The 26,411-nt window shown below is 41.7% G+C and overlaps 1 long non-coding RNA gene and 1 pseudogene across 1 annotated transcript; one reads left to right on the forward strand and one right to left on the reverse strand.

The window, feature by feature from the left end:
- The first annotated feature begins 2,072 nt into the window (after positions 1–2,072).
- Positions 2,073–4,937, forward strand: LOC125527141 (uncharacterized). The gene is made up of 4 exons (XR_007291983.2): positions 2,073–2,399; positions 3,296–3,409; positions 3,934–3,975; positions 4,427–4,937. It is a non-coding gene; the product is annotated as an uncharacterized LOC125527141 (long non-coding RNA).
- A 192-nt stretch (positions 4,938–5,129) lies between these two features.
- On the reverse strand, positions 5,130–5,646 carry LOC125515739 (benzyl alcohol O-benzoyltransferase pseudogene; annotated as a pseudogene).
- Positions 5,647–26,411: the final 20,765 nt, after the last annotated feature.

Consider the following 26,411-nt stretch of genomic DNA (forward strand, 5'->3'; position numbering starts at 1 on the left):
TAATGGTTTCACCCAAATTTCGTATATGGGCCACGCGTGCTCTTGGCTGAGCGAAGCAAACCCACTTAATTTACTGCCCAGGTAGTCGGGAAAACCATATTTGTCACACGGTGCCGCATATTAGTCAAGGCTTTGCACATGGCACCCAAGACTAGGCCGGCCCATTTTGTTATTATTTCTGTATTTTATATATTCCCTTTTCCTTTTAAACTTGTTTTTCACTTTTCCTGTACATTCAGTATTTTCAGAATTTCCATTTTGGTCAAACTTTCAAAAACTTTCAGAATTTTGAAACAAATATTGTTTTAAATTCTTTTTTTTGGAATTTTATTTTATTTTCCTCGTTCCAAAAGTTGTGCAAAATTAGGAATAGTATATTGTTTTCCAAATTTGTTCGAGCTTTTCAAAAAAAGTTACGTATTAAAAAATGTTCAAGATTCAACAAAATATTCTTGTTTTACAGAAATGTTCAGAAATTGAAATTAATGTTCGCGTTTGAAAAACACATTTTCTAAAATTGTTCCAAATGTTAAAACATGTTCCTGTTTCAATGAAAAACATAAATTAAAGAAAAAATTCGTGATTTCATGGAAGGTTAATGTTTTCGAAAAATGTTAGTTAATTTCAAGAAATGTTTCGGTTTCAAATTATCCCTCCCTTTGTAAGCACGGGCATATTTGCTAATATTAGTAAAGCAAGACGATATTCTTGATTTCGTCCGGCTTTGATGAAGTTTCCTTTATTGTTACGCAAAAGTTTCCTACACGATGGACCTGGGCCATGTAGTTTGTGCGTTGATGTGCCCCTATGGGACACCATGTAGTTTGTGCATTCATTCTTCTCAACAACAACAAAAACCTATGCATTCATTTTAGATTGTCGTTTCTTTTGTTCATTGTTTGGTTTGAGAGAAGCCGATCCCCAACACGTCCGTCCGTCCGTCCGAGTTGGTATGCAAAATCTCACGCCCGAGTTCTTTCCCGTCTCTTAAATACCTCTGCCAGGTCAATACAATATCATGGTAATCGGTCCCGAGCAGAGCGCGATCTGGAGTACTGGAAGCAATGGCGCTAAAGTGGGTTGTCTGTACCTGCACCACTCTCGGTTTGAGCCGCGACTACGCTGTGACGCTATCGACGGTGATCCACGTGATTGTTACCGAGCATGTCGTCCACGAGCCCTGTCAGGCTGTCACGTGCGGCAGAACCTTTGCAGCCAGGTAATGGCCGTTGTTGTTCGGGCCCAACACGTTGGTAGCTCTTGGAGATGATGCCCGTGCGGAGGAAGAAGGGGGTATGCGCACCCCGGCAACCCCATCATGTTAATGCCCCGGGCGGGCGCCACAGCTGCTGAGAAAGTGCCCTCGCAGGCCGAACCCAAGATCATAGAGCCGCGCACAGATCACATGTGCCTGTATATGTCATATTATTTCTCCTTATATTTTTCACACTGGGTTTTAAAGGAGTATTCAATGGCATATCAAATCGCACTCTTTTCCCTTATGCGTTTTCTCTCAAAGTTTCTCATCATGGTTTTTAATGAGGCAATACCTTCTCAAAGATCATATGTCATACTTTCTATTTTACCTATCGAGGTTTTTAAAGAAAGTACTCAAGACATATTAATTGTTCTGTAGACTCATCGATTGGTTTTCTCCTTCTTCAAAGGTTTTTTTCATGTGAGTTATCAAGCAACAGTAATCATTATATGTTGCATCATTTTCTCCTTATTATTTTTCCCACTGGGTTTAAAGAATTTTTAGCAACATATCTGCACTACTATTCTCCTCATATCACTATTAGGAAAACGCTTATAGACAGACACTTAGTACTAGCGTGGGTTATTTGGCCCATGCTACTGCTAATTAGTAGTAGCGCCGGCAAAAAAACGCGCTACTGATACGGAATAGTACTAGCGCGGGCACTGAAAACCCCCACTACTACTAAATGATTTACACCATGTCCTCCCAACAGACATTAATAGTAGCGCGCGGAGTAAAACCTGCGCTACCAGTAGATAGATAGCTGTAGCGCCGTGGGACAGGCCGCGCTACCACTATCGCACCAATCGTCCCACTCCACTCTCCCACACCACCCACCCCCGATCCAGACGAGATCCCCTCTACCAGCAGCCTCCCCCTCCCGCTTCCAAATCCAAATCATGGCACTCGCATCTGGCACGGCCCGCCATGACGAGCGCCTCCGAACTCTTCACCGCCCGCTGCGCCCGCGCGCCCCGCCTCTCTGACACGGCGGACCCCGGCCCGGATCCGCTCGCCAACGCGCCCTAGGACCCGCACGGCCTCGCCGCCTGCCGCCGCCGACGGGGCTGCCGCGCGCGAAGCCAGCTCGACGCCGCCGGGGACGTGCGGCAGCACCTCCACACCGGCCCGCCACACGGTGAGAGCCTCCTCCTCCTTCCCAGCACGCTGAGCGATTGCAGTTCTCGTGTGCCGTGATTGGTTAGATCGAAGCATTTCGGGTGCTGTCCTGTTAAATTTGTGACACATTTCCGTTCTGATTTGCCTGGCTACGGAATGAATCCTAGGGTTCGTGGATCTGGCTTGGCACTGTTGGATGTGGATCTTGGTCTAGTTCTAGCGATTCACTTGTCTAGGTTGATCTGTTGTGAAGAGGGGGAAAAATTGACCGACGCAAAAGGATGATCTTAAAGTTAGCTGTCAGTGTAATATACAAGATTGTTGTGTCCTCTGCCAAGGACTCTAGTATCGGCTCACTTGAGATGTATTGGAATTTTAACTCATCCTATAGCCTGGAGCTGCTGTAATCGTAAGATTATGTTTTACAGTTTAGTACTTAGTTTTACTTATCTGCTGGAAAATAGAGATGAATAACCATGAATGCATGAAGTAATACATAATGAGCTTAATCCGTGGCACCACCTGTTTCTGTTCTTGGCTTCATTTCCCTGTCGTGTGCTAGCATGCTGCACGAGATTAGGTTATCCACTCGCGGTCTAGTTGGCGTCTGCCAGTTTCCTATGTATCAGGCTATAAGGTTATAGATTGATTGGCGTCATCATAGATAAATTATCAAAATTTGATAATCTTATGTACACAGTCCACACTCCGCACTGTAACTGGGGGGAAGTGATTAGTATCAAAATGAAATACTAGAAGGTAGAAGAATGCTTGAGAGCAAATGCATTTACGGATTTATGGTTGGGAGAAGGGTTTTATTTTCGTATGTATTAGATCCTACTGGACTGCTAGGAGATTTCAAACTGTATTTCACTAGGTGAAATGAGATTTCTTACACTGTGTTGTCCTTTCCAGGTTCCATTGTTGGATGCATCAAATCTCGGATTGATCAAACCCAACACCCTCGTTCAGTTCCGGGGGATGGTTCAGGACATGCTTGGGAATGAATTCTATGCTGGGGCTTTCAAGGTACTGACATGCATAATCACAGATTACTGTAATGCATAATCACTTAGTACTGTATGTGTTAGCCATTCTGAATAGGAAACATTCTTACCTCATCTAATATAATTTATAAAAACTATTGATCAACCATCAGTGTACAGTAGTTCACACGTACAAGCTAGCCTCCCTCTGACATAACTCATTATGTAATACATTAATTGGTTAGCGCTTGGCAATATAGATCTAGGTTTGGGGTTATCTTAGGTTGCCCATGGCCGATGGCTATACCGGAAATGTGTAATTAGATATGACAGAAATATAAGAACTGTGTCAGCAGTCTTGTTTTGCAAATTTGGATCAAAGTGACATTGAAGAAGTGAAGGTGCAAGTCTCTGTTTTGCCCCATTCTAAAGAAGTCTGTTTTCAGTAAATGTGTACACCCCATTCTAAAGAAGTTCAGTAAATGTGTACGCCAAATTGTAGTGTAATTTTCATTTTGTAATTTATCCTATGCAAATTACAGTGTATTAATTATCTATAGCCTTCAGGAAGACCTCGGCCCTGAATTCGGCGTCCACGGCCAAACCCAGGTACCTACAAACTCGCCTCTGTTCAGTTTTAGACCAACTCTGTTTTTCTGCTAGTCAAATAGACCGTAATACTAGTACCATTGTGTAGCTAGATAGATCATTGTTGGTTCTGATGCTTATTGATTGACACAGCAAGTGTTGTTACTGCTGATGATTACTGGTACTACAGCAATAATACATCTTCAACCAAGAGTTAAATTGAAATGACCTGACAGTAAAGGGTACAATGTTGGTAATAAATCTGCTGTTGCTGATGCCTTCTTGCTTGCTTGCTTGCTTGCGAATGACCTGGGAATTATTTCTACTTGGTGCACAACCTTTGCTTGTTGCAATTTGCCTCAAAAGCTTGTATTCAGCATCTATAATAAGATTTCGTACTGCCTTGGAATTCCTTATCTCCTTTCACTTGTAGTCATGCCTAGCACTGTCTTGATTCATTGTTTAATTCCAGGATTTGTGAGTTCCTAGTAGGGAACACATGGACATGAAGCTGCGGCGGCGACGGCGATGATATCGACATGGGGCTGTGACGGCGACGATGACGACGAGATCGACATCGACACGGGGCTGCGGCGGTGACGACGATGACGGCATCCTCACGGTGCTGCGGCAGTGGCGATGATGACGACATCAACACCATCAAACACAGGCTTGAGGAGGCGCCTGCGACGACGCCCCCACACCGGCATGGCACCGTGGCGCCCCGTGCCAGCTCAGCCACGGCAGCCAGGAACTGCACCATCCCCGGCGCGTCCGCCATCGTGTGCATCATCCGCACTGCTAGGATGAAGCCTCCGCACGCTAGCCGTGTCACCTGCATGTGCCACGTACGGTTAGCTGGTGCCACATACATATTGGTCACGTAAACATGTGGTGTGCCTATGAAAATTTCGACTCAACCACAAATCCGACGTCATATTTTTACCATATGGCATATTTAACGTTTTTATGGCGTTTATGTTTGCCCAAGACGTCAATTCAGTTTAGTTGCCAAACGTGAAAAATCCATCCGTGCGTTTATTCTATTGCCACCAAATTGCCGTGCTTGCAAACTAAATGTGTCATCCTCGGATCAACTTAAATTGCAAAAGAATAGATGTTCGATTTTCCATAGTTAAAAGTCTGACGTCAGATTTTTAACATTATAGAAAGTTAAATTTACCTAAAAGAGGAGAAGTGGGGTGCCGAGGACTTCTGACGAGCCAGGGACGTCGAAGATGAGGTCCTCAAGTCCTGGGAAGGGCGGCTGCAAGGCGTCACCGAAGTGCTTCAGACTTACGTCTGCGTTGGCCTCGATGAACAGCACACCCTCACCGGTGCAGTCGACAGCAAGCTTGCGACCCTCGAGCTCCCTTAGACGGCCGGCAAACGGGTAGTAGTGCATGAGCGCCTTGGCCACGGCATCCCGGACCACCGCTGCAGGGTCCTTGCCGAACATGGACGCGTCGTGCCGGTAAAACTGGATGACGGGGATGTGGAACCGTAGGCCGCCCTGGTCGTCAATGTCCGAGAGCCGCTTCAGCTCCCGCGGTGTCGGCCCCGCCGGCATCACCAGCTCTACCGCGTTCCGCTGCACCGTGAAGCTCAACGACATGGGCACTTTGTCAGGATGATTCTCAGCTAATGGGACGAGAGGAGGATGAGCTGCGGTAGTGGTGATCAATTGTGAATGCGGCCAGCTGGTGTGTTTGTTGCTGCTAGGTCTGTGGTGTACTATATACTCCTATATACACGTGAGACACTGACAGAGATAAATGTGTAGCCTCTTGTACGATTTTTTTGCCTGAGCCTCTTGTGTGTGCGTGCGTGTGTGTGTGTGCGCGCGCGTGCGTGCGTGCGTGTGCGCGCGCGCGCGTGTGTGTGTGTAAAGTACTCCCCAAATGAACCATCCCCAAAAGATTTCACTAAGGTCGCCCGCAGTGCCTCTCGGTTGTTAATGTTGTTTGTTAGTCTGTATTATGTGCTTAGATACTACATTTCCCAATGCCATTTTATGTGTTGCTTTTACATGGAAATCCCTCATTTCTGTTTCGTCCAAACAAGAGAACATTTATCCTTCAAATTTTGCATCTCGAAGCCAGAAAAGTATACCTATCTGTGAATAGTTCTTTTCCAAATATTTCGATGCATCAGAAATTTATAAAATTAGAAGTTTCATTGAGCTTTATCACTTTATATATTTCTATTCAGCAAAAATAAATACAATTCTGCCCAAGTTGACCTGCAAGTTGCAAGTTCAAATATTATCTTAACTGGGAGAACCAAAAAATAGACAGGTTTATACGTACAAATTTTGATGGAAAATGGATGGTTTAGATAACTGGTGTAGCTACAAAACCACATCTCTCCCCAACGTTAAAGTGGGTACCATATTTTATTGATGGTTGGTCGTTTAGGGAATTCATGACGCCGCCAAAAAAAATAAGACTTCTCGGTCGTTGGAATGGCCGAGGTTTGTGGGGGCGGAACAGCCGGCGACGCCGGTGGGCTGGTGGAGCATTGGCAGGCGATGAGGCAAGACGGCATACGAGCTCCTCACCGGTAACAAACCCCAAGTTGGATACTTTCGAGTATTCGGCTCAAAGTGCTACATTCTTGACAAGCATCGTCGTTCAAAGTTTGCTCCTAAATCTCATGAAGGTTTTCTACTTGGTTATGGCTCAAACTCTCACACTTACCGTGTCTACAACAATTTCACCCGAAAGGTTGAAGAGACGGTAGATGTGAAGTTTGATGAATCTAATGGCTCGCAAGTAGAGCAATTGCCAATCGATGTAGGAGACAAAGACCCTTCAGAAGCAATCCAAGACTTGTCCATTGGCAAAATTCGTCCAACGGAGATGAAGGAGAGTACCTCGTCTGTCCAAGTGGAAGCTTCTACTTCACGACAAGGTGAACCAAGAATTGATACGGAAGCATCCACAAGTGGGACACACCAAGATGAAGAAGACGAGGAAATGCATCAAGACGAACATCAACAACCTCCTTCTCCACCACGACAAGAGAACGACAACGTCAACAATGAAGAAAGCCAAGAAGAAGAACAAGATGAAGAAGATGTTCAACGAAGACCCAAGCAAAAGCTCTCACGAGTTCGAGCAAGAATTGCCAAAGATCATCCCGTTGAGCAAATCTACAATGATATACAAACCGGGAGAATCACTCGCTCAAAAACTCGTTTAGCTAACTTTTGTGAAAACTATTCATTCATCTCTAGCATTGAACCTATGAAGGTTGAAGAAGCATTGGAAGATCCGGATTGGATAAATGCTATGCATGAAGAGCTACACAACTTTGAGAGAAACCAAGTTTGGACATTGGTTGAGAAGCCCGACAACAACCACCACATCATTGGTACCAAATGGGTGTTTCGCACAAGCAAGATGAAGATGGACAAGTGGTTCGCAACAAAGCACGTCTCATCGCCCAAGGGTACACACAAGTCGAAGGTATGGACTATGGTGAGACATATGCTCCCGTTGCTAGACTTGAGTCCATTCGCATCTTACTTGCCTATGCTAATCACCATAATATCACCTTGTACCAAATGGACATTAAAAGTGCTTTTCTAAATGGTGAAATAGAGGAGGAAGTTTATGTCAAACAACCTGCCGGCTTTATCAATCCTAAGAAACCAAATCATGTTTACAAACTTCACAAAGCTCTTTATGGTCTTAAACAAGCTCCTAGAGCATGGTATAAATGCTTGACCAAGTTCCTTATTGCAAGTGGTTTTGAAATTGGTAAAATTGATTCTACTCTTTTTACTAAAAGGGTTAATGGAGAACTATTTGTATGCCAAATTTATGTTGATGATATCATATTTGGTTCAACTAACCCTCTCTTTAGTGAAAAGCTTGGAAAGCTAATGTTAGAGAAGTTTGAGATGTCTATGATGAGTGAACTCAAATTCTTTCTCGGTTTGCAAATCAAGCAAACTAAGGAAGGTACATTTGTCTCTCAAACGAAGTACACCAAGGACTTATTCAAGAAGTTCAATATGCAAGAATGCAAAGGTATGCCTACACCCATGCCTACTAGTGGACATCTTGATTTGACCAAAGATGGTGAACCGGTTGATCAAAAGGTTTATCGCTCTATGATTGGTTCTTTGTTATACCTATGTGCTTCACGTCCCGACATTATGCTAAGTGTGTGCATGTGTGCACGTTATCAAGATGCTCCTAAAGAATGTAATCTTAAGGCCGTGAAAAGGATAGTGAGATACTTAATTCATACACCAAACTTTGGCATTTGGTATCCTAAGAGGTCTTCTTTTGATCTTGTTGGCTATTCCGACTCAGATTATGCCGGAGACAAGGTTGATAGAAAGTCCACTTCGGGTACTTGTCAATTTCTTGGTAGATCTATTGTGTCTTGGTCTTCCAAGAAACAAAACTCGGTATCCTTATCCACCGCCAAAGCGGAATACATTGCCGCTGGTTCATGTTGTGCTCAATTACTTTGGATGACCCAGACTCTTAAAGATTATGGGATCTATGTGAAACATGTTCCACTGCTTTGTGACAATGAAAGTGCTATCAAAATTGGTCATAATCCTGTACAGCATTCTCGAACTAAGCATATTGAAGTTCGTCATGATTTCATTCGAGACCATGTTGCTAAGGGAGACATTGATCTTAAGCATGTTCGCACCGATAAGAAGTTAGTGGATATATTTACTAAACCTCTTGATGAGAAAGTATTTTGCAGGTTGAGAGGTGAATTGAACATTATTGATGCTTCGAACTTGGAGTAGGAACTCCATTGGATACATGCAAGACATGAGCTTATGACTAATTCATGATATATCTCTTATGATGACTATCTTATGTCTTGGATATATTTGTACCTTGCATGTTGTCTAACCCATGTAGGTTCTTGGTTGAATCTAATTCCATGAGATTGCACCTCACTCACATCTTGAGCAATCTCTACATCACCAAGTCTCTACACAATGGTGGTTGGAGACAAGGAAGCACAAAACCATTCAAACATATCCTTTGACAAATTCTATGTTGAGCTTCATGATTGTCATTTTTGGATACACAAGTGCTCTTCCTTGCAAGAACTAACCCATGTAGGTAGATGAACTCAAACTCCAAGTGGTGCTCCCAACTCTTGATGAGCTACATCAACCTTGAGCACCCACACAAGTTCAACTACATGAGCAAGAACCACACCACCACCCAAGGTATGTTATTCCATCTTAGAGAAGCTTTACTCCAAGACATGAGTCAAAGCAACTCAACAAGATGTGAATACATCAAGATGCTTAAACGAAAAATGGTAACCCCATTTTGAGCTTAAACGATGAGTATGACCTATGATCAAGTGTTCTCACTTGACTCCCAAGTCAATATACTCTAACATAGGTGACTATGTCACCGCTCAACTCTAGATGAAGTTCTCTTGTGTTCTTTTCTATGTTATTGCATTTGTCTCATGCATATTTATTTTCTTTCTCTTTTTCAACTTCATCTAGATCTTTCAGTTTCTTCTCTTTTCTTTTTGTTTTGTTTTTGTTCTGCATTTTCTGCATTCAATTCCTTGCAAATCCCCTGTCCAAACAATCACATAAACACAAACCAGGACTAACCCATACTTAACTGCCGGAACCATAAAGCAGGAATTAGGACGAACCAGAAGCCCCTTCTTGCAAAATGTGGTGAATCCACAAGAGCAATAGTAGCAAGACCTCTGTGATCTTACCTAAGGTGGTTTTTGGCTGAAAAGTTACTAGAGGATGGGGAATGTGGAGTTATATAACCAGGGACAACCCGGATGGATAGGTGTCAAGGAAGATAGCTTTGGGAACCAGTGTACGTGTGAAAACAAACCAGCTTCTAAACTTAATGGGGTAGCTTCTGGAAATCTCCAGGGAAGAGGCAAACAGTTGACCCCGACTAAACACTGTTTCATCATAGTCCCAACATTGTTTCTTCAGCAATGAGCTTAGGCTTCGGGAGTTCTTCGTAAAATGTGGATGGCTAGACTCAAGTAAAACAATGTTTTACGAGAGCCAGGACATTTTTTCTCTGATAACATACTCATTCCTTCATTCACTTCTAACATTGTTTCTTCGTCATAAAAATATTGTTTCTGCATAGACTAGACATGATTGGCCTTTTTCATCATCGCACCTGAGTTCAACCAATATCATGAATTGTGAAGGTGTAGGCATGTGTTCAAGGTCACATTATGGATTTAGGTTAGCATTCACCTCATCATGTAATTGTTTGGCGCAAATTCTTGTGATCGGTCCTACAAATGTTGGAGTCTTGTCGAAGGTTGTCCTGTCCTCGTCATCCTCCCCCTCTTGAGAAGGAATCATCCTCGACTCTGATGGTCCAAAGTATGGAGAGAGTTCAGAGACATTGAAAGTGAGACTATCACCATAATCATGTCAGCATTGGACGGTCAATCTTATAGGCATAGTAATTTATCTTTGCAAGCACTTTGAATGGGCCATCGCTACGTGGTTGTGACTTACATTTGCATTGATCCGGGAAATGATCGTTATGCAGGTGTACCCCAAAAATATCTCCGTCTTCAAAAAACAACTTCTATCTTCCCTTGTTTGCTCATTTTGTATATTGCCTAGTCATCTTCTTAATGTTTTCCTTGGTCTTCTCATGAATTTTCTTCAATAAATCAACGCGCTCACTTGCATCAAGATTAGTTCTCTCCTGCAATGGCCAAGGCAAAATATATGTGGGAGCTTCAAGTTTGAAACCATAAACAAGTTCAAAAGGGAAAATTTTAGTGGTCGAATGTACCACCCTGCTGTATGGAAACTCCATGCGTGGGAGACATTCTTCCAAAATATTCAAATTCTTCTTTTGAACTACTCTCACCATCATGGATAGTGTGTGTTTGACATCTTCAGTTTCTTCATCTTTTTTTGGGTGTCATGTGATTGAAAATAGAAGCTTCGTTCCTAGCTTTGACCTCAATGTTTTCCAAAAGTAGCTCAAAAAGTGGTGTCATGATTTGAGACAATAGTGTGTGGTACCCCATGTGGCCGCAAGACATACCTGAAAAACAATTCAGCAATGTGTAAAGCATCATTGCTCTTATGACAAGGGATAAAATGAGCCATTTTGCCAAACCTATCAACCAGCATAAAAACTGAATCACTCCCTCTCTTAGTGAGCGGTAAACCAGGAAGAAAGTCCATAGAAATATCTTCCCATGATGTACTAGGAATTGATAACAGAGTATAAAGTCCATCAGGGTTTAAGCGGACATAGCTTTGCGGCAATTTCACAATGCAGCGCCTTGCGGTCGACATCACGCCTCATCCTTAGCTAAAAGATATGATCAACTAGCGCACTCTCAGTTATCTTTGCTCCAAAATGAACAATGAGACCACCAACGAAGCCTCTTGTAAAAGTAACAAACGAACAGAACAATCTGGAATGCACAATTTATTAGCTCTAACCAAGAATCCATCGTGCAAGTGAAACTTTTCCCAACATTTTTCCGCACTACACTTTCAGTGTGGTTCAGCAAAATATGGTTCATTGACATACAATTCTTTGACGCTTTGCAAACCAAAAAATATGGCGTCTAGACATCGCATCGGCAACGACATTATCCTTTCCTTGTACTTAAAAATATAAGGAAAATATTATATGAATTAACTTCATTTTGCATGCCGATAGTTTAGTTTAGTCAAAATGTATCACAAATTCCTTAGGCCAGAAATATTGTTGCCAAGTTTCCAAAGATATCATAAGTGCATATAATTCTTTGTGATAAACTGAATATTTTAGTGTTGGACTACTTAGCTTCTGACTGAAATATGCAATTGGCCTACCTTCTTGCATTAGTACTCCTCCAATACCAACCCCACTTGCTTCTGACTAAAACCAAGCCATCCTAGCCTAGAACCTTGTATGTGATTTTAAACATCCATGTTCACGAGTTAGTGTCGGTAGGTCCTATCTGTGTGTCTTGTCATGGGTAGCTCAATGGTGTGGCTAGAGTAGGGTATAGCTCGAAGACATAAACATTTTTCTTGCGGTTAGGTTGTTTTCAGGTTTGTATTTATGGAAACCGAACGGTTACCGGATCCACTGTCCAGTACCGATAATTGTGGATTCCACCAGAAATTGTTCAAACCAATTGGAATTTAAATGTATAAAGGAGTCAAACAAGATGCTTATGCTAGTGTTAATAGATTACAAACCTTGGACCATTGGTAACTATCCTTTTCTTCACCTCCATCAGGTCGTTGGTTCGAATAGTTCCTACCCGTGTAATTTTTCTTTCTAATATGTAGGTGAAATGTAAATGCATGATAGAAATGATTCAAACCCGAGATTTTGGAGTGAACGCTCATCGGATGGACCACTACGATACGGGCTATTAGGAAACAATGGTTCTTCCATCCTCTCCGAAAGAAAATTGTATCGAAAAAAACATGATTGGACCGGGCGGAGTGGAGAAACTAGATAAGGAAAGAATGGTGGTCGGTCCATTATGCATCCATGGAAAATTCATCATAGGTCGATTAATCGTACATACGGTTGATGGAACCATTTTCAGGATCTCTCCATGGTTTTATGCTCTGGGTTGTGTTCTGTTCACATGCGGCCAAAATAAAGCCGTCCTAGGCTAGGACCCTCGAAGTGGTTTTAAACAGCCAAGACAATGAGTCAGCGTCAGTATGTCCTATGTGTGTATCTTGTCATGTGCAACTCGATCGTGCGTTAAAAGTAGATGATTTCCAGAAGACAGAGATACTTGTCTTGGGTTAAGGGCTTACGGAAATAAAATGGTTACGTACTCCACCGTCAACACCCTAGAATCTCCGATTCTGCCCGATATTCAAATCAATTTGCATTTAAATATATAACAAAGTTGAACAATATGCTTATGCCAATGTCAACACTTTGCAAGCCTTGGACCATTGGTAACTATCCTTTTCTTCACCTCCTTGTGGTCGCTGGATGGAATCGCTCCTACCGCTCATTTTTTTCTCTTTGATATATCGGTGAAAATAAATGTGTGTCAGAAAGGATTCAAACCCGAGCTTTTGGGGGTGCACGCTAAGGCGAAGGACAACTACGAAACTGACTAGTAGCAAAACAGGTTCTCTCATCCTCTCAGAAAGAAATAGGTATTGAAAAAACATCATTCGAGTGGGCGAAAAAAAACATCATTCGAGTGGGCGGAAAGGAGTGACCGGATAAGGACAGAATGGTGGTCCATCGACTATGCACGCGATCAATCATACGTACGATTGACTGAACCATTTTCAGAATCTCTTCGTGGTTTTATGCTCAGCGTTGTCTTCTCATAGCTTGCAACCAAAACAAAGCCGTCCTACCCTAGGATCTTGCAAGTGGTTTTCAATAGCCATGTGCAGAGTTACCATCAGTAGGTCCTATCTGTGGATCTTGTCTTGTGCATTTATTCCAGGTGTGCTCCGCGGCTAGAGTAGGGGCTATCTAGAAGACAGAGATACTTGTCTTGGGGTCGATTTTTTCCGGTTGGTATTTGCTTTATTACTAGTACTTGCTTTTGTATTTGTATACGCACACGTCTGAGCCATTTATTCCAGCTGTGCTCCGCGGATAGTCTGCTAGCCGGATGTGCTTTGCTCATATGACCTGTCGGCGTCTTTGGCGCTTGTCCAAAGAGCTTACTGTCAAGTACTATTCAACTGATTAATCTGGGAAGAGCGATGGATCGAGGCATTATATAAGAGAACTGAAGGAAATTTTCATGGACCACGTGCGTTCACTCCTGGAATTAATTTGCTGATGTATGGATCGAATATCACCAACGCACACCCTCCAACAATTACTTGGACATCAACCCTCTAAAATCCTCTACGTCAACGCGCCTATCTATTTTTTATTGCATAGAATCATATTTATTCTAAAAGTTCACAGGCAGTACGGAGCATGTAAAACGTAATAGAATTACATTCGGATCCCAAGACCACCGGACGACCACTAGCGCCACCCGAACGAGCCGTCGACACATAGCTGTCGCCACTCCCACACTGTAGTTTGTTTGACCTTGTCGATGGCAGCCAGGAAGTCTTGCCCCCAAGGACCAATGTCCTGAAGCCGCATTCGTCGTCGTTGAACCCTTGCATAGATCTGAAGCATCTGACACATAGTCTTCCCACATGACGAGAAATTCTAACCTCGCCGCTCCAAGGATAAGACGGATATCGATGCTGGAGCTCCATTGACTACATCCAGATGAACGAATTCGAGGAGGATCGTAGCCCGGAAGACAAACTTGAAGAAGAAGTGCCACCATCTGCCCGAGCACCACACCTGAGAGAACTAAAAAAAACCAACCTAAACTACTTACTGGAGCGGAGGAACCGGGATTCCCCTCTCCCCCACTAGCCACCGGAGCAGCACCCAGAGGGATGGCGAATCCATGGGTCGCCGCCGAAGCATGGAGGGAAGAGTTTGACCTAAACCCCAAGTGTTAGGGGAGGAAAATGGGTGGAAGTGACATTCCTTAGAAAAAGATTGCATATTTTTCCGGTAATCTGCCTAGGTATTCCCTAATTAATTAACTCAATCAAACAACAAGCCTTTTTTGGGAATTTTTTGTATATATTGATCAAACATCAATGCAGAACAAAGAACACCAGAAGTAACAAAGTTACATCCATGTCTATAAACCACCTAGTGAAAAGTACAAGCACAGCTTCAAGGCGAAGGTGCCCCTCCATCATCTCCCATCCTTCACTGTGAGCCTAAAAAACAATGTTATCGTAAATAGTTGTGAAGTCGTCGTGTTAAGGTCCCAAAGGACTAGTGCACCAGAACGAAAGATGTTGTCAATGAAGACAAACGTATATCAGAACAACAATTATCACATAATTAATTAATTCAACCTAATGGCAAGCCCTTTTCTCGAAAAACTTCTAATATATTCATCAAACATCATGGTGGTACAAAGAACAACAGAAGTAATAAAAATTACATTCTGGTCCGTAGGCCTCCTAGTAACGTCTACAATCACTAGAGCGAGGCAAAGCTGCCCCGCCGTCATCTCCCCTCCCTCACTGGAGCCGGACAAACATTGTTCTAGTAAACAGTTTGGGAAGTCGTGATGTTAAGGTCCCAAAGGACAAGTGCACCAAAACAACAACTATTGCCAATGAAGAGAAATGTCTATCGGAAGGACCCCTTATGTAGATAACAAATAAATACAAAAAACACTAATCCATACAGATCAACCAAAGGCTAACACTAATTGAATCCTAGAATATTCGCTGGAGACACCTCCACATGACCTCCAACGATGTTAGACGCGCTGCTGGGATGGGGACTAGCCTCAACTGCCTTGCCTTCTTGAGAAGGACACAAAAGCCTGAACAAACTAAAAAATCACCTACGACGAAGCAGGAGCCCTACCATCGTCAAAGCATAAAGTTTGCGTTCTTTCGATTTATAAGCATCTTAAAAATGACAACTCCTATAATTTGGTAGCATCATAAAAATTATTGATCATACTGATTTGGAAGCATTTACAAATTGTGGCTCACATTGATTTCAATGCATGTTTAAACCAAGAACTCATATTTTTTGGATAACGCCATAAATCTTCCTACACGGCCAATCATAAATAAAATATCGGAACTATTTTACATTGGTGAAAACTGTATTGTGCACCCATGTAGCTACACCTCTTATCTAGATCATCCATTTTTGCATCAAAAATCATACGTACAAACTTATCTTTTTTGCTTCTCCCAAACATGAAAATATTTAATCTTGAAATTTTGCAGGTCAATATCACGAAACAACTACCATGTGCAGAATATTTTTCAAACACTTTTGGGCCGGGCCAAAATATATAAAATGATAAAGTTCTCGTGAAATTTATAATTTCACAAATTTTTGGTGCACCAGTAAAACCAGAAACATTTTATTAACAGTTCGGTACTTTTATGGCTTCATCGTGCAAAGTTTCAAGGCCAAATTATTCTCTTGTTTGTAAGAAAAAAGAGAGGAATTTCTATGTAAAGACAACACAGATGCAAAGCTGGAAGGCCTAGATAGAAGGTATAGGTAGAATAGAAAATCAGCATTTCGTACATTAAAATAATCCCCTAAAGATTCATGAAGGGCGCCTCGGTGGGTCATCAGTTCATGTTTTTTTAACCCATATTAAATGCTTTGATACTACATTTCCCATTGCAGTGTATGTTAAACAATTTCTTTTGCACAGCACATGGCTGTTGGCTAAAACTGCACATGATTTACTGTTGATGACTCATATCGATTTGGAAGCATCTTAAAGTTGATGGCGCATATCAACTTGGAAGTATGTTAGAATTTAGAACCCATTGATCTGGTAGCATGTCAAAATCCATGGCTCTTTTCATTTGTAAGCATCCAAAAGTTGGCGCTCATTCGATTTGTATGCATCTCAAAATTGACAACTCATATCAATTTGGTAGCATCTAAAAATTGACAGTTCATACTGATTTGGAAGCAATTAAAAATTGACTGCTCGTATGAATTTTAAAGCATCTTAAACCCAAGAAGTCATATTTTTTTTGGGGTGCCCTTAAATCACCATATACGACCAATCATCAATAAACTATCACACTTACTTGTACATTGGGTAAATTTGTGGCTGTTAATCACCATATATATCATTAAGCAATAAAGCAGGTGGAACGGTTTACTGGTCCAAGATTATCCTTTTCAAATTCTTTTTTTGTAAGAATGACCATGCATGCTTTCAGATTGTATGTTTCTGTCTGTTTCCCGGATATTTATTAGAAGAGCGAGTCAAGTAGACTTGGAGTTTGCCGTGTTTCCTAGAGTACCATTCCGAAAGGAACGAAAAATCGACATTCAGAATCGTCGCCCCCCGGAGTGAATGCATGAGCACCGTGAGTAAATGGCAATTAAAAACGAAAAAGATAGCGCGCATAATTGTTCCGCCTCAACAAGAGAGGAAAAAACCACCCTAGCTGTTGACTAGACTACACAACAGGCACGCACGCACCCCTCTTTTCTTTTTGTAAAGGAGGATAACCCCGGCCTCTGAAAATCCAGCAGTTGAACACCATCAACCCAGAAATAAAGCGGAAAAACAAACCCTGAGGCTGTATACCTCGCGACAGTATATCCCCCAAATAGCCGCTAATTCCTACGATACAAGACACAACATAAATGAAAAATACACAACTCCTAGGCTACACCTTCAAGAAGGAATTGCCGCACGTGCACCGATGATGGCGACTCCATCACAAGGTTGAACTCCGGATTCTCATCCCCAAAGCCAAGCTTCGGTCCACCACCTTCATCAAGGACATGACACACGACACACGCACAGACCCCTCAAAAAAATCCACGATGATCAATGGCTATTACAAAAAAGATCACATGAACAAACAGATGGGGAGAAACTTTTGCCAAAGTATCTTACTTGTCTCTCTTTTTTATTTATTTTTCTAATACACATGTACATGCACTGGCTTGCTTTATTTGGCCATTTTCAGTTCAACAAATTACACATACCCAAATAGTTTAGATAAATCTTTGTGTGCAGAGTCATTAACCACAAAATGAAGCACAATCAACTACTACGAGAACAGGGATCATAAAGGCTTCTTCAAGCATTCTGGTACCATGAATTACAACTAAGGCAAATAAGAAATGCAATACCAGATGCATACTATCTGAAAAACAGTTATGACCAAAGTCATCCAGGAACACTTTATGGCAATCATCATCATGAGATTCCTACAGAGAATAATAGAACAGGAAAAAAATGGTACCTTTCAACCAATAGGGGACGTAAAAGGATTGCTCCTACAAAGGGAAACATGGAATACATTTGTGCGCTCAATAGGTAGTGCCTCAGCATCGGAGTGATCATCAAATGAAAGCCATAACTGCAAATACACAACAAGTACGAACTGAATGTAAGTTCTGGAAAGGATACGAAGTCTGAATCTCCTACTATAACAGTTTTTCACAACACAAAGGTTCTGAACCCAAGTTTGCTACTCCCCACGACACTATACAAAAGGTAATAATCTACGATGTTTGTGAGATAGCAGTAAAATTGCCTAGTTCAGCAATGTCCAGCTTAAGGAATACGACACTCCGGTTCTGTTCAGCTAAGCTTTTGTAAACAGGGCCCATAAAACGACATGGTCCACACCATGTTGCAGTAAAATACAGAATCACAAGCTACGACAATTTTGACGCGGCTGTGAATATTTCTTCCAGTTGATTAAGTGAGTGGATAGTGATCACATCACCTGATAAAACATCACAAAATAATGTGTGTGCCAGACACATTAAATCCAACATCAGTCACAATATTAATCATTTTTTTTGCGGGTAGTAACAATATTAATCACTCCACTTTGCAGAGAAAATGTAAATGAAATCAATGTAAATAAATTTACTCCGGCAAGCTTCAAGTCAGCTCATCCATTGGTCCTAATCTAGTTTACCGGAGTAAATGAAATCAATGTAAATAAATTTACTCCGGCAAGCTTCAAGTCAACTCCCCGTATCAAACCACGCTGGCAACTAGCAAGGGGGGATGCACTGACCTGAAGAGGGCCGACACTTGGGCCATGGACGCTGCACCGATGAGCAAGATGCCTCGGCGCTACGGGAGGTTTGCCGGATGGGAGTATTCCAAGCGGGGCCACAACAGGCTGGGGAGGACTGCCCCGGGGCGGGGACCTGACTGCGGTGCCCGTGCAGAGGGGCTCTTGACGGCGCAGATCCGGTGGCGGAGGGCTCGCGTGGGGCGGGGTTCTTCGCCGGGCACATCCGGCGATGAAGGACTGTGGCGGGGCGGGGCTCTTGGCGGGGAGGAACCATAGTTTTAAATAGCTGGCTATAGCTCCGCTATAGCCCGCTATAGCCTTTTCAGCAGGGTGTTGCTAAATCGTCGCCTTCACAAATAACCCGTTATAGCCCGCTATAGATGATTTGGAAGCTCGCCGCTATTTTCCATAGCCCGCTATTTAAAACATTGGAGGAACTAGCAGTCGACGGCGTGGTGAGCGGCGGCCTGCATGATGGGGCTGTTGGCGGGGAGGAACCAGCAGTCGACGGCGTGGCAAGCGGCGGGCGGCGTGGTGAGAGGAGACGAGTGGATCGGGGTGAGACGAGTGGACTGGATCGGGGTTTAGAGGACTGGACTAGATCCGGTGAACATATTGCCAGCGGGAATTTTCCAAAAAAAATGACGGATCTACCCTTCATAATTCCAGTTTCAATGTTATATGTAATTTCCTGTATTTTAGTTTCATAACTCCTCATAACTTCTATTTTCTCATCGTCAGATCAGGCTGGATGAAGGGCTCGTAAAATCGCCAATCACCATAACAGTTGTAAGCCATGAAATGGAAAATATATACCAAATCAGCAAATGCATTTTTTTGTGGGTATACACAATTGTTAAACTGCACGGAAAAATATGTAAACTGAACTTATCCGATCCAAGAATAGACGCAAGGCCACATAGCCAGCCATGGCTTTCCTCTCTAGAACCTAAACGGAAAAACTTATTTTCCGCTTAAGACACAAAATACATCGCCCTGGCCATAAATGCGCTGGCGCATGTACGGGGCATGTTTTCCTGATTTTAGAAGAGGTAAATACGTTGGGAGTCTCATAACTCGCGCGCGACAGTCAGTTTGGTGTATAAATTTGTAAAATATAAATTTTTGTATTTGCAAAAAAAAACGTGTTTTTGGTCCGCGAACTTGCATAGAGGTGCAAATACGGTCACATTTCATATATGTAGCCGTATTGGTTGCTGACACGGCGCGCCAACGTGTCAGTGGCCCACTGTCACGCTGTCATGGCAAGTAGCGGCCCAGGCTCTTCGTATAGCGTGTGGGCCCACTTGTCAGGATAGATAGTGAAGTAAATTTAAAATGTAAAAGCGCGTAATGCAAGTACTCGAACCAGTAACCTGGCAACCAGTACACTGCATAATGTTTAAGTGGTCATAACCTTTCCTATCAATTTTAGCAACAACGTGCTAGCTTTACAATGCGCCCTGGGTGCCGCCGTCGCCAGCGTACTAAGCGAAGTAATTACAGTACTATACTTATATTTCTAAGTATAGAATGATGTCAATGTACTTAATTGCGTAAATACATACGGGCTCAAATCGCCAGTACGTACTACTCTATATGCCACCGGGGGGTGGGGGGGCAAAGAGAAAATATAGACCTTTGGGGGTTCCAAATGACAACAATCTTTTTAATTTAGGGCTCTTTTTTTTCCTTCAGTAAATATGCCACGGCTGGGGGCTAGCGGCCCCCTCAGCATTGTGCGTAGCTCCGCCACTGCATGCATGCTCCCCTATTGAAACATCATTCTATACATGTTATCATTTTTCAAATACATGATTATTTTTAAAAATATATGTTTTGCTATCTACTTTTACATATACATTGTACTTTTTTCAATACAACAGAAACGTTTTTATACACATTTAACATTTTCCAAATACATGATTAACATTTTTGTAAATATATGTTTGTTGTCTATTTTTTAAATACACATTATCCGTCTTAGCTATACATCTAAAAACATTTTTTACATGTTTAATATTTTCTAAACATGTGATTAACATTTTTTTACACATTTCACTTTTTTCAAATACATGTTAAACATTTTTAGATGATATGGAATATTTTTAATCTAAGCAAACATTTTTGTACATTGTATAATTTTTTTTAGAAAATGTCATAAACAATTTATGAAAATATTAAACATTTTTTTGAAATGTGTTTACAACTTACGCAATGTACTTTTTTTTCATTACACAAATATATTTTTACAATTTTCAAGCATCATTTAAAGTTCATGTACCTCTTTTTTGTAACGCATGAATTTTTTTTAAATACAAACACTAAACCGTAACTTGTTTTCTTACAACAAAATAAATAACTTGTTTTCTTACTCTCCTTAGGACATCCTTTGTCGTCGTAAACTGGTCATTCGCTTGTCACTGGTGACCACGAGGTCACAGGTTCCTTCTGTAGCGCTTCTCTTTTTCGGGTTAGATTTCTTCTTTAATATTTCGGCCCGTGTTGATAGAATATAAACAGTAGTCGTGCAAACTATATGCAAATCATCGCTAGTCTGGTGGTTGTCCTCGCTAGACTACAAGTGGCAGGTTAAGGGTTTGAAACCCCCACACGTGTTGTCCTTTTCTATTTCATTTGAAGTACGTGGATAGAAGAAAATTGAATTTGAGGGGCTCAATACGTGGGTAGAAGAAAATCGAGGGGCTTTTTTTCTACTAATCTACCATGCGATAAATGTTACACTTGCTGACAGCGGGCCTTGGCACGCTGGCATGCCATGCAGGCAGTAGATACGCCCGTGTACGTGGAATGTGTCCGTATTTGCACCTTCATGCAAGTTCGTGGACCAAAAACACGTATTTTACAAGTTTATGCACTAAACTGACCGCCACGCGCAAGTTATAAGACTCCTAGTGTATTTACCTAATTTTAGAATGTTTCTACAAGGTTTTGGTGCACTTCTCAGTCCGTTTTCTGGGTTTTCTTTTCCTCTTTCATTTTATTTTTTAATCTCTTTTCCGCCTATTTTTTCTTTGTGTTCTTTATTTCTCCTTTTTAATTTCCATTTTCAAATCATGAACATTGGAAAAATGAATGTAAACATTTTTAAAAATTCAAGAATATTTTCAAATTTATATTACTAAAAAATCAAAAGGTTTTTCAAACTTAAATTGTTAGTAATTTTCCCGTTGGTTTTTTCTACATTTTTTCTAGCAGTGAGCTAGAAAAAGAAAGGGTTGGCGCCAGAGAGGAAGCGAGACGCGAAAAAATAGACAATCCACACTAGAGCTAATTCGGACTCAAGACCCCTGTGCTAACCAACAGGGCACATTAGTTGTTGCCATTTTTTACTTTTGTCTCTTCTTCAATAAAGCTAGAAAAACACATTGGTTTTCCTGTTCCGGTATTATTTATTGATATTAATTTTGGCCAGTTTTTCCTCAAATTTTCTGTTTCTCCGTTTTTTTAATTTGTCCATTTAGTAAATTTGTGAACTTTTACAGTCCGTGGACTTTTCTTCAAGCTGGTGAATTTTTTAATGAAAACCTATGAACATTTTGTCAACACACATGAATTGTTTTTCACATTCATGAAATTTTTTCTGGAGTTGGCAAATGATTTTTCCAAAAATCCATGAATCCTTTCAAACCCTAAAGATTTCTAGAAGCAAAATTCAATCCGGCATAAAATTTTTGTATAATCATCCACAAATTCAAACCATGAGTAGGACAATTATGTATGATTAATTTCATTTTCTCCCAAGCTTGTGCAACATGTTCATGATCAAGTTGCTTAAAATTCATAATATCGTTTCTAAGAGAGATGATCTTAGCGGGAGGAAAATACTTAGAGATAAAAGCATCTTTGCACTTATTCCAAGAATCAATGCTATATTTAGGCAAAGACGAAAACCAAGCTTTAGCACGATCTCTAAGCAAAAAAGGAAATAGCTTCAATTTAACAATATCATTATCAACATCTTTCTTCTTTTTCATATCACATAAATCAACGAAGCTATTTAGATAAGTAGCGACATCTTCACTAGGAAGGCCGGCGAATTGATCTTTCAGAACAAGGTTCAACAAAGCAGTATTGATTTCACAAGATTCAGTATTGGCAAGAGGAGCAATCGGAGTGCTAAGGAAATCATTATTGTTGGTATTGGTATAGTCACACAATTTGGTATTATATTGAGCCATCGCGATAAGCAAGCAATCCAACACATGAGCAAACAAAAAGCAAACGAGAAAAAGGCAAACGGAAAAGAGAGGGCGAATAAAACGGCAAGGGTGAAGTGGGGGAGAGGAAAACGAGAGGCAAATGGCAAATAATGTAATGCGGGAGATAAGGGATTGTGATGGGTACTTGGTATGTTGACTTTTGTGTAAACTCCCCGGCAACGGCGCGAGAAATTCTTCTTGCTACCTCTTGAGCACCGCGTTGGATTTCCCCAAAGAGGAGAGGATGATGCAGCAAAGTAGCGTAAGTATTTCCCTCAGTTTTTGAGAACCAATGTATCGATCCAGTAGGAGGCCACGCGCGAGTCCCTCGTACCTACACAAAAAAATAGCTCAACGCAATCACCGCGATTAGGGTGCTCTCAACTATGACCCGTCAGCGGGTGCTCTCAACTTCCTGTCTTTCTTACGACCCTCACTGTGCCATCGCATCAACTTGGCATGCTCTTCGTTTCTGAACAGACGTTTCAACCGTGGTATTATAGGAGCATACCACATCACCTTCGCAGGAACCCTCTTCCTGGGGGGGCTCGCCGTTAACATCACCAGGGTCATCTCGTCTGATCTTATACCACAATGCACCGCATACCGGGCATGCGTTTAAATCCTCGTACGCACCGCAGTAGAGGATGCAGTCATTAGGGCATGCATGTATCTTCTGCACCTCCAATCCTAGAGGGCATACGACCTTCTTTGCTGCGTATGTACTGTCGGGCAATTCATTATCCTTTGGAAGCTTCTTCTTCAATATTTTCAGTAGCTTCTCAAATCCTTTGTCAGGCACATCATTCTCTGCCTTCCGCTGCAGCAATTCCAGTATGGTACCGAGCTTTGTCTTGCCATCTTCGCAGTTGGGGTACAACCATTTTTTGTGATCCTCTAACATGCGATCGAACTTCAGCTTCTTCTTTTGACTTTCGCACTGTGTCCTTGCATTAACAATGACCCGGAGGAGATCATCATCATCGGGCACATCGTCTGGTTCCTGATCTTGATCTTCAGCAGCCTCCCCCATTGTAGAATCACCATATTCAGGGGGCACATAATTGTCATCGTCCTCTTCTTCTTCGTTGTCTTCCATCATAACCCCTATTTCTCCGTGCCTCGTCCAAACATTATAGTGTGGCATGAAACCCTTATAAAGCAGGTGGGTGTGAAGGATTTTCCGGTCAGAGTAAGACTTCGTATTCCCACAACTAGGGCATGGACAACACATAAAACCATTGTGCTTGTTTGCCTCAACCACTTCAAGAAAATTATGCACGCCCTTAACGTACTCGGAGGTGTGTCTGTCACCATACATCCATAGCCAGTTCATCTGCGTGCATTATATATAATTAGACAAGTACCTATCTAAAGTAAGAATTCTTTTCTTTCAGAAAGAAGAAAGAACAAGAGGCGCGGGCGATCGACGGCGGTGAAGACGGGGACAGGACGTGACAGACCGCTAAACCTATGCAAATCTCGGGGAAAATGGAGCTTGGAGGTCGAGCTTCGAGAGGAGAATGCTTAACTAGTGTGGCTCATGCATTTCATCAAACACCTCATGTGCATAGGAGGTGAGCTAGAGCACCCAAATGCCCTCCCCTCGCCGGCCAGAAAAAACAGAGCACTGTGGAATGCTCTGCTGCGGCGATGGAGTATATATAGGCAACTCATTTGTCCCGGTTCGTGGATGGAACCGGGACTAAAGCCCCACCTTCTGTCCCGGTTCGAGCCACGAACCGGAACAAATGTATGTGGGCCAGGAGCGAGGCCCATTGGTCCCGATTCGTGCCTAGAACCGGGACAAATGGGTCCAGACGAACCGGAACCAATGCCCACGAGGCCCCGGCCGGCCCCCTGGGCTCACGAACCGGGACGTATGTCCCCATGGGTCCCGGTTCGTGACTGCACCGGAACTAATGAGCTGGGCAGGCCTCAACCAAAGCCCTGTTTTCTACTAGTGGGTTAGGAGGAGCCGATGTTGTCCGCGCTCTCGTATAGGTAGCCGATGCTCCACGGCCGGCCGAAATGCGCTTCACCATGTCACCGATGGGCAGGGTCAGCAGGCTGCTGATGAAGTCCGCTAACTCCTTGTCGGGCTGAGTGAATAATACAACTAAATGATTCAAAAAAGCGATTTTAAAATGATGAAAAATTTACCAAAATTTATACAGTTTGGGAAATACTTTTAGAAACAATTTCAATTATTTCCATGTTTCAGTCATATTTCATAAACACAACCAATATCTCTTATATGCTTTCTTAAATCAATCAATTTTGTGCCCTATGTTATAACAACTTTTCTTCGCTGGATGATAATGCGACCTTCTATTTTACTCTCTGAGCTGGAACCTGGAGTACTACGTACATGTCACCAGGGCCAACCAGCCAAGGCAACAGCAGCGGCACAAGCAGGGATCATTTTTACATGTTTTTTTTTTGCAGATGACCTCTCTTACATGTTTACTTCACGCAAGAGAGAAGGTCCTTGGTGCCTGTTAGGTGAAATGCAAAAATAGCACAAAATGGGATGTACAAATCCAAACGATATGTAAAGGTCCTTGGTCCTTGGTGCATGACCAGGTGACCAAAATGGTATGACCTAGCTAGCTAAAGATCAATAGCTATGTAACATGCCGTCAAACCATTTCCTTTATTCTTAGTCAGGTATGGGACGTTGGAGTCAGACAAAGATCCTAAATATGCAGTGACAAGGGCGAAGACATTCAAGGGTACGGACACAGTGTCAATTTCATGTGCGGTGGAGGGGGTTCAAGGTCGTGAAGCTGGCAAGGTTATGGAGTGGACAACGTCAAATTTTAAATAGGTTCTATTTCCATAGACGTACCGTATGTCGGTGTAGTTACACGGCAAAAAGGAAGGTACTTTTTGTGTTTTCACCTGAATTTAATTTTATATGGATTTTTTTGGACAACCCGTGTAATAGTGCCAAATGATTATCGATAAATCATCTTCTATGTCTTTAGTTCCTCGGACCAGTCTAGTCTTTTTTCAGTTACAACAATAATTATGAGTTTCTGTGTTGCAAATGTCAACAAACCTTTTTTTAATTTTTGTTTTTTCTGTTCATTTTATCTTCTCTTTACTTTATTCAAATTTATGATAAAAATACAAAATTTTGAACATCTTTTAAATATATGAATATTTTCAATCTTCCAGATTGTTTTCAAATGTTTGAACTATCTTTGCCTATCAAGAAATTTTCTTAATTTGTGAATATTTCTTGGAATTCATGAACATTTTTCAGTTAAAAAAAGATCAAATTTATGAAAAAAATTTAAATTCACATAATTTTTAAAATTTGCAAAGATTTCATGATTTCTTTGAATTAGCAAACATTTTCAAATTGTTGGACCATTTTTTGAATTACTGAGTGAACATTTATTGAACTAAGAAACATTTTTTAATTAACGAACAATGTTTTTGAATTCTGAACATGTTTTGAATTCGAGTATATATATTCCAATTCAGGAATATTTATTAAAATTCATTATCACTTCTCAAAACTTTTTTCAAATTAATAAACATTTTAATAATAAGTAAAACCGACCAAAAAAAGAAAACAATTTGAAAAAATATCAAGAGAAAAAGGAAGTGTTGGTTCTCTCGATCGAAAC

This window comes from Triticum urartu, chromosome 6A (genome assembly GCF_056163025.1).
Source record: "Triticum urartu cultivar PI428250 chromosome 6A, HENAU_Tu73, whole genome shotgun sequence".
Lineage (NCBI taxonomy): Eukaryota > Viridiplantae > Streptophyta > Magnoliopsida > Poales > Poaceae > Triticum > Triticum urartu.